This window comes from Sminthopsis crassicaudata, chromosome 5, assembly GCF_048593235.1.
Source record: "Sminthopsis crassicaudata isolate SCR6 chromosome 5, ASM4859323v1, whole genome shotgun sequence".
Taxonomy (NCBI): domain Eukaryota; kingdom Metazoa; phylum Chordata; class Mammalia; order Dasyuromorphia; family Dasyuridae; genus Sminthopsis; species Sminthopsis crassicaudata.
This window is the reverse complement of record NC_133621.1, coordinates 196,249,923-196,269,099: the sequence shown is the minus strand read 5'-3', so window position 1 is coordinate 196,269,099 and position 19,177 is coordinate 196,249,923.

The following is a 19,177-nucleotide window of genomic DNA, read 5'->3' as shown; positions in this document are numbered from 1 at the left end:
CATTTTTCCAAATTATCCCCCCCTCCCTCCACTCCCTCCCCCCGATAACAGGCAATCCCATACATTTTACAACACACTCTTTTTCAATAACCCAAAAGGTGTTTTCTGGGCAATGGTCAATATTAAAATCAGATTTATTATATCTTGCAGCCAAAGGTGGAAGAGCTCTAAACAGTCAGGAAAAACAAGACCTGTGTCTCAAATCATGAGCTTCTTATTGCAAAGTTCAGGCTTAGTCTGAAGAAAGTAGGGAACACCAGCAGATCCTGTAGATATCACCTAAAAATATCCCTTATTAATAAAAAGTGAAAGTGATACACAGATTTTAGATTTAAGGGATTAAATTTGTTAAATAGCATGCCTGCAAAACTATGGACAGAGGTTCACAATATTGTACAGGAGATAGGAACAACAAAAAAATTCCAAGGGGAAAAACCCAAGAAAACAAAATGGCTGTCTATGAGGCTTTACAAATCGCTGAGGAAAGAAGGAAAGTGAATGACAAAGGAATGAGGGAAAGATATACCCAACTGAATTCTGAATTCCAGAGAACAGCAAAGAGAGATAAATATTTTTTTTCTTAATTGAGCAATGCAAAGAAATAGAAGAAAACAGCAAAATGGGAAAGACAAGAGATTTCTTCAAGAAAATTAGAAATATCCTTTCTCATTTCTTTTCATTTTGATCTGATTTTTCTTGTGTAGCATATAGAAATATGTTTAAAAGAACTGTATATGTTTAACCTATACCAGATTCCTTGGAGAGAGGGAGGAAAATTTGGAACATAAGGTTTTGCAAAGCTGAATATTGAAAACTATCTTTATATGTATTTGGAAAAATAAAATACTATTAAAAATAAACATTAAAACAAACAAACAAAAAAGAAAATTAGAGTTTTCAAGGTTTATGTGAAACATAAAAATGGGCAGGAAAAAAGACAAAAATGGTAGGGACTTAACAAAAGCAGAAAGAGATGATAAGAATATGCAGAATTATTTAAAAAGATCTTATCACTTGCAAACATGATGGTGTGGTTACTGACTTAAAGCCATACATCCTGGAAAGTGAAATCAAATGGGCTTTAGGAAGCACTGCTAATAATAAGGCTAATGGAGGTGACAGAATTCCTGCTGAGCTATTTAAAAATCCTAAAATTTGATGCTGTAAAAGTGTTGCACTCAATATGTCAGAAAATTTGGAGACTGGAAAAGATCAATTACATCCCAATACAAAAGAAGGACAATGCCAAAGAATGTTAAAATTATAGAACAACTGTGCTCATTTCACAAACTAGGAAGGTTATGTTTAAGATTCTGTAAGGAGGCTTTATCAGCATGCAAACTGAGAATTATCAGAAATGCAAACTGCTTTTCAAAGAGGTAGAACTAACTAGAGACTAAAATGCTAACATTTGTTGGATTATAGAGAAAATAAGGGAGTTCTAGGAAAAAACAAAAACAAAAAACAAAAAACTTACTTTTGCTTCATTGACTACATAAGGCCTTTGACTTTGTGGATCATAACAAAATTTGGCAAGTTTCAAAGAGATAAGAGTACCAGATCATCTTGTCTTCTGAGTATGTGGGTCAAGAAGCAAATGTTAGAATGGAATATGGAACAATGAATTGGCTTAAGATTGGGGAAGGAACATGAAGCTGTATATTGTTACCTTGTTTATTTAACATGTATCATACAAAATGCCAGGCTGGATGAAATTAAGGTTTTTAGAGGTAATATCAATAATCTCAGATATTGAGATGATATTATGCAATATAATTAGGTGACACAGTAGATAGAGTGCTGGGCCTAGCATAAGGAAAACATGAGTTCAAATCCAGCTTCCGACACTAAATTTCAGACTAAAAAATGACTGAACAACAACAACAAAAACAATATTCTGATGGTAGAAAATGAAGATTTAAGAAGCCTCTTGATGAGGGTGAAAGAGAAGAGTGTCAAAGATGCCTTGAAACTTAATATTAAAAAAACAAATATAAGATCTTGGCAATTGGTTCCATTACTTCCTGGCAAACAAAGGGAGAAGAAATGGAAACAGTGTCAGATTTAATATTCTTCCACTCAAAGATCACTACAGATGGCAACAACAGCTGTAAAATTTAAAAAAAAAATGCTCCTTGGAGAAAAGCTTTGACAAATCTAGACAGCATACTAAAAAGCAGAGAAATTACCTTGCTGAGAAAGGTCTCAATAGTCAAGTTACCGTTTTTCCAATTGTAATGTATGACTATGAAAGTGGGACTACAGGGTAAACTGAGAGCCACAGAATCAACACCTCCAAATTGTGGTACTTGAAAAGACTTTTGAGAATATGTTGGGGGGCAGCTAGGTGGTGCAGTGGATAGAGCACCAGCCTTGAATTCAGGAGGCCCTGAGTTCAAATCTGGTTTCAGACACTTAACACTTCTTAGCTGTGTGACCCTGGGCAAGTCACTTAACCCCAGCCTCAAAAAAAAAAAAAAAAAAAAAAAAAAAAAAAAAGAGAGAATATGTTGGACAGCAAAGAGATTACATCAGTCAATGTTTAAAGAAATTAACTCACACTATTCTTTAGGACAGGGGTTCTCAAACTTGAGGATGTTTATGTGGGCTGAGGGGCGGAGACAGAGTGTGAGGTTTTGTTTTTACTATAGTCGGGCCCTCCCACAGTCTGAGGGACAGTGAACTGGCCCCCTATTTAAAACGTTTGAGGACCACTGCTTTAGGATAAAGACTGAAGTTGAGGCTTTGATACTTTGATCATATACTAAGAATACAGATTTCACTGGAAAAGACCCTCATGTTGGGGAAGGTTAAAGACAAATGATAGCATAGGATGTGATGGACAGATAATGTCATGGAAGTAATAGCTTGGATGGATTTCCAGAGACAATGGGGATAGAAGATCCTAGCCTTCTGTGGTCCATAAGGTCATGAAGAGTTGGACATGACTGAATAACTGAACAACAGGGAAAGAAAAGAAGTAAAATAGAGGTGTTGTTCAAGTCCATGTGATCTTTATATTGTCCATGTGGTTTTCTTGGCAAAGATACTTGAGTGGTTTCCTTCCCCAGTAGATTAGCTTTGAACTCAGGTCTTAATTATTTTAGACTCACTTTTGTATCCATTGAGTCTTCTAGCTGCTTCTGCTGGAACTATAGGTGAAAGTAAAGATAAAGAGATTGATTGAGGAGACATGAAAGCATTCTGTGAAATCCTGAGCTATTCTTCTAACTGCTAAACTGAGAGCCTGCACTGGGAGTGTTTGGGCTCCTGAGATTTTGGAGGATGGAAACCTTTAATGAATTAGATGAAGAGGAAGGTAGATAAGAACGAAGCTGAAATGAATCCAGCCTGGAGGGACTACGTTTCCGGAATTTGATAGCCTACCAAGAGGTGATGGAAATGATCAAAAGATTCCTTATTCTTTCATAAGCTTTTTCTAAGCTTTTTCTATCCTTCGTCTTGGTAGTCTTAAAGAGTTCACAACCATTTGTATATAGGGTCAGAAAATGAATCTACTATTTGTTTCCTTTCTCGTAGCTTGTATTTCTTTTATGTATTAAATACTTTTACTATTAATTTATTATCTCTGGTGAGATTTTCTATTAGAAATTATTGCATTAATGGGCTGTTATTTACAAAACTGAATACACAAAACAGCCATGACGAATCAAGGAATCTAGAGAAAGTCATCAGAGCTTTCAGTTACTCTCTGTATATTTGTATCTCTCTCTAGCATCAATCAACTAGTAAATTTAGTTAATGAAGACAATCCCAGATATTTTTGCCTTAGGTTGCAGCCTCCTTCGGCCTCCACAAATCAGTATTACTAGACTTCACAAAGAACAAATGGAATGGTTGGAATGTTGCCTCCTTTTATTTCTCTTAAATACCCCGGGGTGGATATGTTAATGGGTACAGTAGTTAAGCATAAAAGAGAAATGGTTTAGACAATCCACAACTTAGATAATTAAGAACTAGAATATATTTTGATTTTTCTTTCTCTTAGGCTCCATAGTTAAGTTTTTGCTTTTGCATTAGCTTTAGGCCCCCATCCCTTCCTCTTTTCCCTAAATAATATTTCTTTTGGTTGTTCTAGGCCAAGGGACCTCATACCTATTATAATATGTGTGTGCATGATGTGTGTGTATGTGTGTATCCATACCGTATCCATAGATCTATAAATTCTTAGCTATACTATCTATCTATATTTCCTATCTATTGACCTGTCTGTATATTATATGAGGTTTGACCTCTTACAAGAAGTTTGAACAAGAGTGGCCAAAAAATTGTATTTATGTTTAATAAGATATTTTATATAATTTCTAATTATAAAACAATGTTATTTGTAACATATTTGTTTGTTTATATTAATGTATTTCAATATGTGTATTTATGCACACACATGCACACACACACACACACACACACACATATATATATATATATATAAACACCCAGAAGGATGTGTTGGGGGAGGTGGCCATCTATTATAACTATGGTTGGTTTGCCTGTGTTTTAGATTTTTAAAAAGTGAAAATAGTATGCATTGATCTGCCAATCCCCTGCATTTTACACTTGAGACCCAGAGTAATTTGCCCAATGTGCTTTATCAGAGGCAGAAGTGAAACCCAGTTCTTCCTCACTCTTGGTCCAGTACTGGGAAATGAGGGTGAAGACCAATTTAAAATAGCCAAGGAAAAGATACATTGAAAACTCTTCCTGTTTCTCTCTGTTTCTCTGCTCTGCTCTCTGTCACTCTCTGTCACTGTCTTTGTCTCTGTCTTTCTCCTCCTCTCTGGGTAAATTGCATTTTTTTTGGTCCATAGTCTATCTGAGAGACTCTTAGCAACCTATGGACCCTATTATAAAACCGTGCATATTCTTTGATCCAGCAATATCACTACTAAGGCTGCATCCCAAGGGAAAAGGACAAAAGAACTCATATGTACAAAAATATAGCAGTTTCTTTTTTCTTTTCTTTTTTTTTGTGCCAAAGAATTGGAAATTGAGGGAATGTCTATCACTTGGGGAATGACTGAACAAGTTATAATATATGAATGTAATGGAATACTACTTTTCTAGAAGAAATAAGCAGGCTGATTTTAGAAAAACCTGGAAAGACTTAAAGGAACTGATGTTGAGAGAAATAAACAGCACCAGGATAACATTGAACACAATAACTGCAAGATTATGTGATGATCAATTATGAAAGACTTAGCTCTTCTCAGCAATGTAGTGGTCCAAGACAATTTCAATAGACTTGGGGTGGAAAATGTCATATGCATTCACAGGAAGAACCATGGAGACTGAATGCAGATCAAAGCATACCTTTTCACTTTAAAAAAATTTTTTTTGGTTTTTTTCTTTCTTATGGTTTTTCCCTTTTGTTATGATTCTTCTTTGGCAACAAGACTAATGTAGAAATATGTTTAACATAATTGTACATATATAGTCTATATTGAAGTGCTTGTTGTCTTAGGGGAGGAGGGATGGGAGGGAAGGGAGGTAGGGAGAAGGAAAAATTTGAAACTCAAATCCCTAGAAAAATGAATGTTGAAAACTATCTTTACATATAATTGGGGGGAAAATACTATTGAGAACCATGATCCTAGTCAATCTTCTCTTCTATGACTAGGAGGAGGGTATAATTCTTTTCCATCTTAAGGGAATGCTAAGTTCCTTTTAATCATAGTGAACTCAAGAGGTATTTTGGGGTTATAATAAGGGAAGCTCTGTTATTAATCATTTGTTTAACCATGAGTCAAAGTTAACCTCAACCCTTAAATATGAAAGAACGCAGGGGAATTTTATTTACCACACTTGTGAACATCCCTAAGTCTTTACTGGGCATTCTCATTTGAACTTGATCTTCTAGTTATTTAGAAACATAGTAGACGTCAGCTTGACAAATAGCAATAGAACAGTAGCTGCTGTTGGAGCTGTGAACTGGTTTGTGGAAACAATTTGGAATTATACTAGAAAAATAACTAAACTGTATATTTTATTTGACTCAGTGACATCATTAGGCGCATGCCTCAAGGAAATCAAAGGAGAGTTTCTATATATGTAAAAATATTCATAGCAGCGCATTTATATTGACAATGAACTAGAAACTAAGTTTGTACTCTTTGAGGAATGGCTAAATAAACTGTTAGATGAATGCAAAAGAATATTATTGTTTTGAGAAATGGTGAGTATGAAAAATTGTGGGAAACAGGAAGACTTGTATTAATTGATGTAGAGGGAAGTTAGAAGAACCAGAAAATTTTATATAATGTAAAAAAAACCCAATATTGAAATACATTAGAACATGATAAAACAAATAAACATAGTTAAGAAAAACAAATAAATATAATTTCCATGTCCTTTTATCATTGGTCTTCTGGAAATATGGTTATTTTTTTGTTTTTAAATCAGTAAAAGCATGAATTAGGTTTTTAAATCAATAAAACGATGATAAAGTAGGCCTTCCTTCAGCAGAAAAGTGGTGAAGTAAGTAAGTAAGAAATAAGGCATATGTGGTCAATGTGTTGACTTGTTTTAAACAGTTGTACTTATTTTTATACATTTTATATTTTATTCTGGTCTAACTGCTAAAAAAAAGAGCATTTCAATTCACATAGAACATAAAAGAGAATTCTATATGTAAGTCTCCATTTCACACCTCTTACTTTTTAAAAATAATAATAAATTCTACACATCACTTTCAAAACTGTCCTGCTTGTTTGAGCCTCTTGCTGAATTTGTTCCTGTTCTCTTCTGTCCATTAAAAAAAGTAACTTTTTTTTATCTTTAATACTAACTCACTCTTCCCCCAACCCCATTCCCCCCATTAATCAAAGATATAAAAAGAAAAACATTTTCGGTAACAAATAAGCATAGTTAAGAAAAACAAATACACATAGTTTCCATATCCCAAAACTCATATCTTTATATTCTGTGTTCACCTACTCTCTGTTAGGGTAGGAGATAACATCCCTTATCATTGGTCTTCTGGAAATATGGTTGTTCTTTGTTTTTAAATATAAAATCTTTTAAATTTGTTTTTCTTTATAATGCTGTTGCCTTTTTTATAAATTGTTCTCCTGATTCTTCACTCTTTATTCTGCATGACATTTCTAAAATAGTTCCTTATCATTTCTTATAACAAAATGATATGACATTTCATTCATGTACCCCAATTTATTCAGTCACTTTCCAAATGGCATTGTTAGACAGTGGTTTCAAATTCAACTAGAAATGATTAAACCATTTATAAGGATTCCTGTTTATGCATATTGACTTAGAAACCTTCACATTTAGATTATATTTTGTTCTATTTACATTTACTTTGTTACATATTTCCCCAAATTATTTTAATGTACATTCAACACCTCTGATCTTAGGCTGCCTATTTTGTGGTTATTCAGTCATTTCTGACTCTTTGTGACCTCATTCTTGGCAAATGTACCAGAGTGGTTTATTATTTTCTTCTCCAGCTCACTTTACAGATGAGGAAAATGAGGCAGAGTTAAGCCACTTACCCAGGATCACATAGCTAATAAATGAGTAACACTGGATTTGAACTCAGGTATTCTTGACTCCATGCTAGATACTCTATCCAGTGTTCCATCTAGTTGTTCTCCCTTTGAATTTATACACATCCCATTAGATTCTAGTTCTTTACTTTTTTCTTCTCCTAATCATCCTTTGGGATCAGGAAATTTGTTTTTGATTTTGACTATTTCCCTCTTAGGGTTATATGATAACCTGAAAAATTACAAGTATTCTATCTAGGACCACTGACTTAAGCCTTCACTGATCACCAGTGACCAGCACACCGATTCCATGTAATCCCCTCATATCAATTAGAATTTACAAAGGAATATTAACCTCCATTGTATCTCACTGGACAATTAGAGTGAAGGAGTCATCAAGATCCCTCAGGTGTGTCCAAATGTTCTTATGAATCTTGTGGTTGGGGGACTAGAGCCAGTTACAGTCTATTTAATTTTCTACTGTTTCTCCAAAGCACTTTCATTCCTCATTAAGGTGACTCCCTCTCCTTAGCTTCTCTATATGAGTAATCAATGTCCCAGGTGGAGATGATAGAGATAACAGTCTAGAGTCAGGAAGACTTGAATTCAAATCCAACTTCGGAGACTCAATAGTGATAGGTGATTCTGGGTAAATTATTTTATCTCTGTCTATCTCAGTTTCCTCATCTATAAATGGATATGATAACAAATCTACCTTTCCAGATTGTGAGAATCAAATGAGAACATATTTCTAAAGTGCTTAGCTTAATGCCTGACACATAATAGGCATTATATAAATGCTTATTTCTCCTTCCCACTCTAAACATATTCCAGACCTCCATTACAAAAATAAGAATGAACTGCATCTGATTCCCTTACTCCTCATCCCATGTTTGTATTATTCCACCCCCTCCCAATTATACATCTTGTTGTGAGAGAGTCTTCTAGGGCAGAGGAGAATCACTTGGAAGTGATAATAATGTAAAAAAAAATCCATAAATTATTTAAAACCTAGCAACTCCTATAAGTCTTGTTTGAGTAGTATGAAGTTGTTGACCCAGACAAGAGCTGAGATTTTTCTGGGTGGTTCATCTTTACCTGGGAAGGAATCCAATATATGGTACCTTCATTTACTTAAATTCTCCCCTATATTTCCACAGGCTAGCGAACAAAAATCTAAAATGTAGTTCACTTCCTCAGGGCACTGATATTCATCATTATTTTGGTAATGTAATATTGACTGGTCCGAATAAGATTTCCTATCAGACTAGATCAGAAGTGACCTATAGGAAAGGGAATAGATAAGAGCTCAATCCGAAGAAAATCCAGGCTCTAGCCCACTCAATCAAATTTTGGGAAATATGATTTATAGAGAGAACCTAGGTAGTTGCAGACACAATCAGACTAGGGGAAAAGAGGAAGAAATAGGGAATGGTGTCAATGGGTTTTGAGATGAAGGGAAGGGGAAAAAAAACCTTATCCCAAATGGCCTTAATTTTCTCTGTGAATTAAGAAGCAAGGTCATTAGCTGAGAAAGGGCAAAAATGGGAAGTACAAAGAGGAAATGTGAAAGAATTTCTATGGAGATGAATTATCAAGTAGAGAAAAATAAAGGGATTACCTTACTTCAGAGGGAGCAGATTTGAAGTTGAATTTATCATATCTCTATTAGGGCCAAGTGTTTCACCTTCCAGATTAATGTATGGCATAGTCTCTGGAGCTCCTTTCCCGATCTCTTCTACTTTTGCAGGTTGAGTGCCCAGACAGCAGCTACTACATCCCACACTCAACAATCCAACACAGGGAGCTAACTCAGTTTTGGAAAGAAAATTGTTAAATTTTCTGTATGAGTATTTATTTACGCTTCAGAAATCAGCAAAAACTTCCAAGTGAGGCTTGATTTATGGTTTTGTTGATTGTCTAGACTTAAGAAAGTGAAGGGAAATTGTTAATAAGGCTAATTAAAGTTAAAAGTGTGTCATATGCACATTTCCCTCTAGAGTTGTTAAATATTTACCAGCACTCTCTGAATTAATTACCTAGAATTAACCCTGAAGGGCTTTGTAAAGGTTGTGGCCTCCACCTAATCCTATTGAAGACTGACCAACGGCTGCAGGAAGTGTAGCAGTCACAGCAGGTCAAGATCATTTATCAACCTAACTAATGGCCAGGGCCTCCCCTCCCTTGACTTCGCCCTTTACCCTTTTCCACTCTGAGATCATTAAAGAAGTAATTCCAAACCAATCTTTCCTGGTACAACCATTAGACCAGTCTGATGATTCAGGTTTGGGATTGGAATAAAATGAAATATTCTGATTACTTACCATCTCAGAGAGGGTGGACAAAAGAATGGTGGGATAAAATTTAGAACTCAAAACTTTAAAAAAAAAGTTTAAAAAATTATCTTAATATGTAATTGATAAAATAGATAGTGTATGTATATACATATGTATTTTAAAATGAGATATGTATAAATCATATAGACCATTTAACCTTTAACAAAAGGAAGTTAGTCAACAATAGCATAAGAAGTGTAGTCAATTTTTGCTATTCTCACCAATATAATAATCCAAGACTACACCGAAGGATTTATGAAAAATAAGAGAAAAAACTGATTATATCTAAATATAGACTAAAGCCTATTTTTTTTTTACCTTATTTTTTTAAGGTTTTTTTTTTTTTTTTTTTTTTTTTTGAGATGGGGAGATCTATGTTTTTTTTTGCAACATGACTTTTATGTAGATGTTTTGCATAACTTCACATGCTCCTTCTCGATTCAGGGGAGGGATTTGGGGAAGAAGGCAAGATAATCTGGAACTCAAAGTTTTAAAAACAAATGTAAAAAATTGTTTTACATGTATCTGGGGGAAAAAAAGAATATTAAATAAATAAAGTAGAATAGAAGTGTAGTCAATAAAAATGCAACTTTAGTTTGATTAGGCAAAAGCTGCTCTCATTTCCATGCTAATCTCAATGATGTGCATTGTCAGAAGGGAAGTCCTACTGATTCTCATGACAATGAGAGATCCATCAAACCTACTTCTTAGGGAAATTGGAATCTATGTCTATAATTCAAGCCTTAGTTGGTCTTCTGGGGCAATTAAGTCTTGAGGATGGTTTGATTGCCTTTTAAGGGAATACCTTCCAGTGCTAGGCGATGTGTGGTAAACTTCTAACTACCTAAGAAGGTCTATTACTGTGGATTCAAACAGTATTGGTAGTACATGTTATTCCTACTACACCTTTCCATGTCACCTTTTCCTACCTGGGACCCCCTTCTTTCTGCCTTGCCTCTTCTCAGGTGAAGGAAAAGCAAAGGGAGTATGAATTTATATAATACTTAGTGTGCCAGATACTGTACACACAGTAACCACTGTGCACTCTTTTTACAAATATTTGATCCTCCCAACCACCCTGTGAGATAGATGTTATTTTTAGTCCTATTTTACAGTTGGGAAAACTGAGGCAGACAGTATTTAAATGAAGTGGATAAGGCCACACAACTGGTGAGTATCTGAGGCTTGATTTGACTTCAGTTTTTTGGGGTTTTTTTGACTCCTGGTAAGGCACCCCATCCACTGTGTCACCAGTGGAATGACTTCATTGAGGATCTCATGGGTTCTAGCTGCTTCTGGAATCCCCCACATCTAGAGTCTTCTATTTGTTTTTAAAAGCTTTTTATTTTAAAAAAAAATCTTGTTCCAAATTCTTTTTCCTCTTTTCCCTTCCCCCCTCCTAGAAAGCAAGTAATCTAATATACTAAACAATTCTTTTACGCATATTTCCACAATTATCATGCTGCAAAAGAAAAATCAGATAAAAAGGAAAAAAATTGAGAAAGAAAATAAAATGCAAGCAATCCAACAAAAAGAGTGAAAATACTTGTGATTCATATTCAGTTCCCCACAGTTTTCTCTCTGGGTGTAGATGGCTCTCTTAATTGTTTTTTTGTTTTCTTTTTTTTTTTTTTCTGGAGGCAATTGGAATTAAGTGACTTGCCCAGGGTCACACAGCTAGGAAGTGTTAAGTGGTTGAGGTCAAATTTGAACTCAGGTCCTCCAGACTTCAGGGCTGGTGCTCTATCCACTGCGCCACCTAGCTGCCCCCATCTCATTGTTTAAAAGACCTATATCCATCAGAATTGATCATCACATACTCTTGCTGTTGCTGTGTATAATGATCTCCTGGTTCTGCTCATTTCACTCAGCATCAGTTCATGTAAGTCTCTCCAGGCCTCTCTGAAATCATCCTGTTGGTCATTTCTTACAGAACAATAATATTCCATAACAGTCATATACCATAACTTATTCAGCCATTCTCCAACTGATGGGCATCCCCTCAGTTTCCAATTTCTAGCCACTACAAAGAGGGCTGCCACAAATGTTTTTGCACATGTGGGTCCCTTTCCCTGCTGGATCAAAGGATACACACAGTTTGATAACTTTTGTGCATAGTTCCAAATTGCTCGCTAGAATGGTTGAATCAGTTCATAACTCCACCAATAATGTATCAGTGTCCAGTTTCCCCACATCCCCTCCAACATTCAGCATTATCTTTACCTGTCATCTTAGACAATCTAAGGTATGTGTAATGGTGTCTCATAGTTGTGTTATTTTGCATGGAATCTTCTATTCTTACAACCATCCAAATTAGACATTTCTATCTTCTCAGCTAACTATAAAACAAGCAACCTTATTCATCTTCTAGCACTATCGTGATCTCTGAGCAGGAGTGAAGCTGAATCCAGGAGTCCTATGTATCTAACTAATATGAAGTGGATATAATGATACACAAAGTCCTGGGAGTAGCTTCTCCCAAGATCATTATGGATTTCCTCCTTCTGCTCCCTCCCTTCTCCCTTCTTGAAGACTGTTATAGCTGGAGCTCTCTGATTTGTCTCTTCCTTGTTCTTCCCAGTGTCCTGCTTTGGAAGAATGGGTCCTAGTCCCAGTCCCAGTCCCAGATTCAGTCCCTGTCCTAGTCCCTGTCCTAGTCCCTGTCCCAGCCCCAGTCCCAGTCCCAGTCCTAGCCCCAGTCCCAGTCCCAGTCTGGGAACATTTGGTGTGCTGCCTTAGTTTGGGAAGTATTGGTCCCAGCCTTTGGAAGGCTGACAGTTTGAGGTTTCAGTTGCTGTCCCAGGTTTGGGATACAGGCTGCCTTGCTACCCTTCTCTTGTGGCCCTTGCATTCTCTTCTGTGTTGCATTTAATGCGGCCAGTTAAGCCACCTGCCTTTTTCTTATGCCAAATAAAAAAGACCTACTGCTTTCAGCACTGAGACAAGTAATTCTGTGAACTTTCTGTAGGTCCCATCAATAGGCCTCAATAATAGGCCTCCATGATATAATATTTACATAAAGTGCACAATAGTTATTATGTATATACTGCCTGGCACATACTAAATACTCTGTAAATGCCTATCCCCTTCCCTTTCTCATCCCCAGAGAAGGGACAAGACAGAAAGAAGGGGGTCTCAGCTAGGAAAAGATAGCATGAGAAGGTATGGTAGGAGTAACCTGTCATGTCAATGTAGGTAAATTGTCTTTCTGTAATGTTCTTCTCTAAAACATAATTGTTCTCTGGGAGCAGGTTTCTTGAGGAGCTTCTGGAGGCAGCCTTCCTTTCAGTTCAGTGTAATAATCACCTCAAATGCAGCCAGGAGTTAAAGTCCAAATCCTTTATTGTTTCCTTCCTGGGGCTTTGTTAGCTTTCCTAGAGGCCTATCCCTCTCCTTGGTTCTGAGAGCTCTTGCTGCTAGTCCTTTGTCTCTTCCAGCTTCAGCCTCTTTTCTTCCCAATGTCTCCAGCCAGCACAAAGGTAGAAGTTGGAATGAATCTGATTCTGCCTCTTGAAGTGGCTTGTAGGTCTGGCCCGGAGAGCTTCTTGCTTATATGCTGTGCACTGAGTACAGACCAATCATTATATCACTAGGAAACCATTATTTGTTGTAGAATTAAATCAACACTAAACTAGATTTAACCCTTGTCTCCTCAATTCCACTCAGTACCTCGTTTCAAGTTCTGGCCCATAACATCTCCTTGTAGGATTAAATCAATCATACTGAACCAGGCTAAACTAGATAACCACTGTCTCTATCAATTCCACTGACTTAGTACCTTGTAAGAATCATAACATCTTCCTACATGAATGGTGACTCCTTTTTACATCTGAATAATTTGATGACACCGAATATGATTAAACTAATGCTTATTATGTAGAAGAAACTATGCTAGGTGACAGGATACAAAAGTGAATGTGAAAAAGACCTTCTTAAGGATATTCCAGTCTACTTTGGGGTTCAAAATATAGACAGATAAATAAATACAAGATAATTTGAAGGAGGATACAGCATTGGCAACTTTCTGCCTCTGGGTCTCTCTTTCTCCTTCTCTTTCTCTTCCTCCTTCTTTGTCTCTTTCTCTTACTGTGTGTGTGTATGTGTGTGTATACAGAGGAGAGGGTGTTCTCATTGTTTCTTAGTAGTTCAAGTTTGTCTTCTAATAGTTTAGATTCGATATTAGAAGGAGCAGCTAGGTGGGAGTGGATAGAGCACCAGCCCTGAAGTCAGGAAGACCTGAGTTCAAATCTGGCCTCAGACACTTAACACTTCCTAGCTGTGTGACCCTGGGCACACTTAACCCCAATTGCCTCAGGGGAAAAAAAAAGAACAAAATGAGATACTTGTAAGTCATATAGCAGTTAACAGAAAGATTTATTTAGATGTAAAAAGAGAAGGATATTCATCAAAGATATGACACCTCAAATTAATTTACCTGAGCAAAGCTCCCTTACTTGAATTGTCCATTTCCCATCAACCAAACATCAGAGGGCTCCTGGAATTTTCCAAGTTTGTTTTATACTCGAGGGATTAATACAAGCCTGGTCTATTAGTCCTCTAATATTCAGAGAACTATTAGAGTTCTCCGAGTGGTATCAATATCTTTTAAGAAAAAAACTAGCTTGATTTGCATGGGGACAAGGGATAGGATGTGGCAATTGACAAAATGAGCATCAAGAAAGGCTTCATTTAGAAAGTAGCATCTGAACAGAGACCCAGGAACCATTAGACTCAAGAATGAGGAGGAAGTGAATTCCAGGCATGGTGGGCACTCTCTGCAAAGGCACAGAGATAAGACTGACTTTAGAAAATAGTGGCCCAGTTTTGGCTGGTGCATAAAGTACCAAGAAAGAATAGTGTTAGCAAAGTTAAGTTAAGGGGGGAGGGGACATGTGGTGATAGGAAATGCTGTTAAGCTGGCATGGGTTTCACAATCAAAACTAATCTAGTCAACAATCTTGTCTGCCTCTCAAATGAAGTGAATGATAGGTTCATGACAATGCAATTGCTAGTGGCAGTAAAGAGCCACATTATCATCATTAGTGTCTGTGCTCCCATCATGATGAACCCTGATGAGTTCAAGGAAAAATGTTTATGAAGACCTGGAGATCATCAACATCAATGTGCCAAAAGAGGACAAACTTGTAATTCTGAGTAACTTTAAGACCAGAGTAGGCACAGATTATCAGACATAGTAGGGAAGTTTTGGGGAAGAATGGAGTAGGAAACAGCAATAGCAATGGTTACTTACAACTGAACACTTGTGTGCTTTATGACCTCATCACTTACACAATCATTTCTTTACCTATATGCAAAAAAACCTTCTTGGATGCACCCTTGGGTCAAACAGTGGCATTTAATAGACTATGTCACTGCAAGGAGAAGATACAGACAGGATGTGAGAGTGACAAAACGATGTGTGGCACAGAGTGCTGGACAGATCATAGATTTATCCTCCCCTAGCTAAATATTTGCATTCAACAAAAGCAGTGGCCCCAAGGCAAAGCAAGATAATGTCAACAGCATTTTTGCAAGGATGAACATTTTGTTGCTGACTGAGAGGGAAAGCTGAGCCAATACATGGTTAAAACAGTGGATGAGAAAAGGAATGGGCAGTTTTCAGAGATTGTGTGTACAGCACTGCATTTACTCATCTGGGCCACAATATTTGCTAACATCAAGATTAGTTTGATGAAAATGATGGGGAAATTCAGAAGCTGCTAAACAAACAAAGAACTCCGCAATGTTTACTGGCAAAATAGTTCATCTGGTCCTAATTAAATAGCATTAAACTCCATTAAAAGTAAAGTACAAGCAAAGCTTAGAGAGATGTAGGATTCTTGGCTTAATAAGAAGACAGATGAAATTCAGTTTTGTTGATAGTAACAATGCAAAACACTTTTACGATGCCCTGAAGGATGTTTATGGGCCAAAGACCTATGATGCATCTTGACTCTTTAGTGCTGATAGAACTATGTTGATTATTGAAAAGAACATGATCCTGTTAAGATGGGCTGAACACTTCCATAGTATTCTCAACAGACTGCCATTAATTAATGCTGAAACCAGTCTCAGATTGAAAATAATGTCTCTTTAACCAAACTTCCAACTGAAAAAGAAATTTTGAATATGATTGAATTCCTCTTCTGTGGCAAAGCACCTGGTTCTGAATCCGTTTCAGCTTAGGTTTACAAGACAGGGGATCAACTGCTCAAACAAAATCTGACCAAAATCTCACAGGCTGTATGGCAAGAGGAAGTTATCCTCCAGGAGTTTACGCATATTTCCATTGTTCATGTCTATAAAGAAAAGGGAAACAGATTGTCCTGTGACAATCATAAGAGGGTCTTTCTGAGAGCCAGTATGGCTTCAGAAAAGGCTGAGGAATGGTCGATGTGGTGCTTGCTGCCCAACAACTCCAGGAGAAATGCCAGAAACAGGACAGAAATCTGCAAACAACATTGGTTGATCTAATCAAGGCCTTTGATACTATTAGTTGTGAAGACTTGTTTATTCAGAGTTCATCAGTATTATGTGCCAATTCTGTGATGGCGTGCTTGTATGAATTCTGGATAAGGATGCTGCTCTTGCACTTTCCCAATTACCAATAGAAATGAAGCAGGAGTATGTTTTTGCTCCCTTGTTTTTTAGCATGATGTTTTCACGATTGTTGTTAAACGCCTTCAAGGAGTATGAAAATAGCATTAAAGTCAATATTACACTGACAACACATTATTTAATTTGAAAAGGCTACAAAGCCAAAACTAAAGGGGAGGGAAAATTATGCAACTTTTTGTTCACAGAAGATTGTACACTCAATGCAGTCTCTGAGGCTGAGATGCAATAGAATATGGGTTGATTCTCTGTCTCTTGTGCTAATTTTGACTTAACAATTAAACAAAACTTCTTCACTAATCAGAACTTCATCATTTGTACATGGAACAAATTTTGAATCCTGAAGACAAGTTCACTTGCCTTGGCAGTATACTTTCCAGAGTATTTTGAGATTGATGCACACATTGCCAGAGCCACATCAATGTTTGGGAGGTTCAGAGGAAAGTATGGGAGAGAAGTAGTATTAGGCTACCTAGCAAACTCAAGGTCTACAGAGCCATTGTGTTGACCTCATTGTCATATGCTTATGAAATTGGATCATTTCCATTTGAATTATTTTAGGATACTCTGAAAATCACTTGGCAAGATAAAGTACTAGACTCTGAGGTCTTTTCTCAGATTCACTGCCAAGCATTCAAACCCTACTGCAGAGAATGTAACTCTTAAGGGGTGGCCATAGTATTTAAACATCAAATGTACATTTGCCTATAAGACTATTTTTAAAGAAAACTACATAAGACAAGAGGTCAGAAGTAATTTAAGGACACTCTCAAAATCTCTCTGAAGAACTTTGAAATCAGTTGTAAGTCAGCAGAGACCCTGGCACAGGATCCCCCAGTATGGCATGTCCATATCAAAGAAGATCCAGTGCTCAGAGAGCACAATAGAATTGCAGTAGCTCAAAAGAAAAGTAAGATGTGCAAATTTAGAAATATTTCCACTCACATGTTTATATGGACTATTTGTGCCTGATCTGTGGTAGAGTCTCCTACATCATAATGATCTGATCAGCCACAGTTGACATGTGGTCTTCTTCTAGTATGAAGGACAACAACCAATCAACTCACTTTCTTAAAGCAAAATTTTAATTACTTGATATTCAATATATTCCCAGAGAAATTAAAAAGTAAACTTTAATATGCTTCCATAGGAGGTTTTAGTGGTCTTTAAGATCAATATGAGTCAAGAATGAGATGTGGCAGCCCAAAAAGTTACTAAAATTATAGGCAAGAAAGAAATAATAGTCCAGGAAGAATCTGGCCTCCAAGAAGGAAGCATTTGGTTGGGAGAAGGAGGAGGGTAGAGGAAGAGATTTCTATCCTTTCCCTTCCCATTTTTTGACCAAAGGTTCTGCAGAAAAGCCATTCTTCCAGAGAAAGACACCTCATCTTTCAGTCTGAGAATCCATCATTTCGAAAATTCATAGTTTGAAAGATTTAGGGCAGGAGGCCACAGCTGGGCAGAGACACTTCCCTTTCAAACCTGAATATACATACAGACTTATTGAGAGTGAATGTAGTTTCAAAAAGCAGACCCTGGAAGCCCAGATAAGCAAACTGCCAGGCATAGATACTGTGAGTTAGAGCAGTTGGGTAGGACGAGGATTTGTGGAAACTCTGAAAAATTATTCTGAGTCAGTGACCCATAGTTTCCAGTCCTACTGTGACTCACTGTTGAGGAAGGTATCACCCAGTCTGCAACTTTTGAATTATCTGCTATCTATCACATAGCAGGTCACCCCTTACCTGTTAAATATATACAAGCAATAGAGGAGGGGCTGAGATGCAATGGGTAATCCCCTGTTGCTGATGTGAACTTATCTGAATTGTCTTTATCTCATGAAAATTGACTACATTTTGAATTTCTCGATGATTTCTGGTGATCAGCCTGTCAGTGTGTTGCTGCCTTTATATATTTTAATAAACTCCTTTTAATTTTCTTTTTTCTTTTTCTTTTTTTTTTTAATTTTAACTGTTAATCAGAGTGAAAGCCTGAATAAAGAATTTTTATTTTAAGAAATGGCAAGCCAGTCAGGATCTTTTGAGGGCTTTCATCCTTGACTATCGTGGTAGGCAGGTCTGCTCCCTTTGCTTTCCCCTCCCCCAGCTGGCAATCAGGTCCTGTCTGATAGAAGACTGAAGTGGATCACCTCTCTCCCCATCTCCACCCCAAGGCAGTTAGGTAAACCATGAAGTGGCAGAAAACTTAACTCCTTAAAACTCAGATCAGGTAAAGGAGAAATAAATCCCCAAATTCAAATTTTTATTTTTATTTTTTCATTTGTATACAAAGAAGGATAGAAGGATGGAAGAGGGAGGCAAGTTGGTTGGTTTGTTGAACTTCATTCTCAAAGAGGACCAAAATGAGTTAGTGCGTCCAACTGTGGCTGATCAAACCAATAGGAGCTCAGAATGCTCTGCCACAGATTGGACACAAATAGAACCTGTGAACATTTTGGGTGGATGGCGATGTCTTTGGATTCATGTATAAATTGGATTTAAGTGAGGGAGTTGTTGGTCTTTCTCTCTCTTCCAGAGTTGTCATTGTCCAGTGGCAGGACATTGTTCAAATGACTGGTGATGACTCAAAACGCAGGAAGATCTTGTTGTTTTCGATGTCTAACTAAGCTTTAATCGCTCCAGAGCATCACTTGCCTTGATGACCTTTGGAACAATTCTTCTCATCTGCCCATTCCACCAGGGGAAG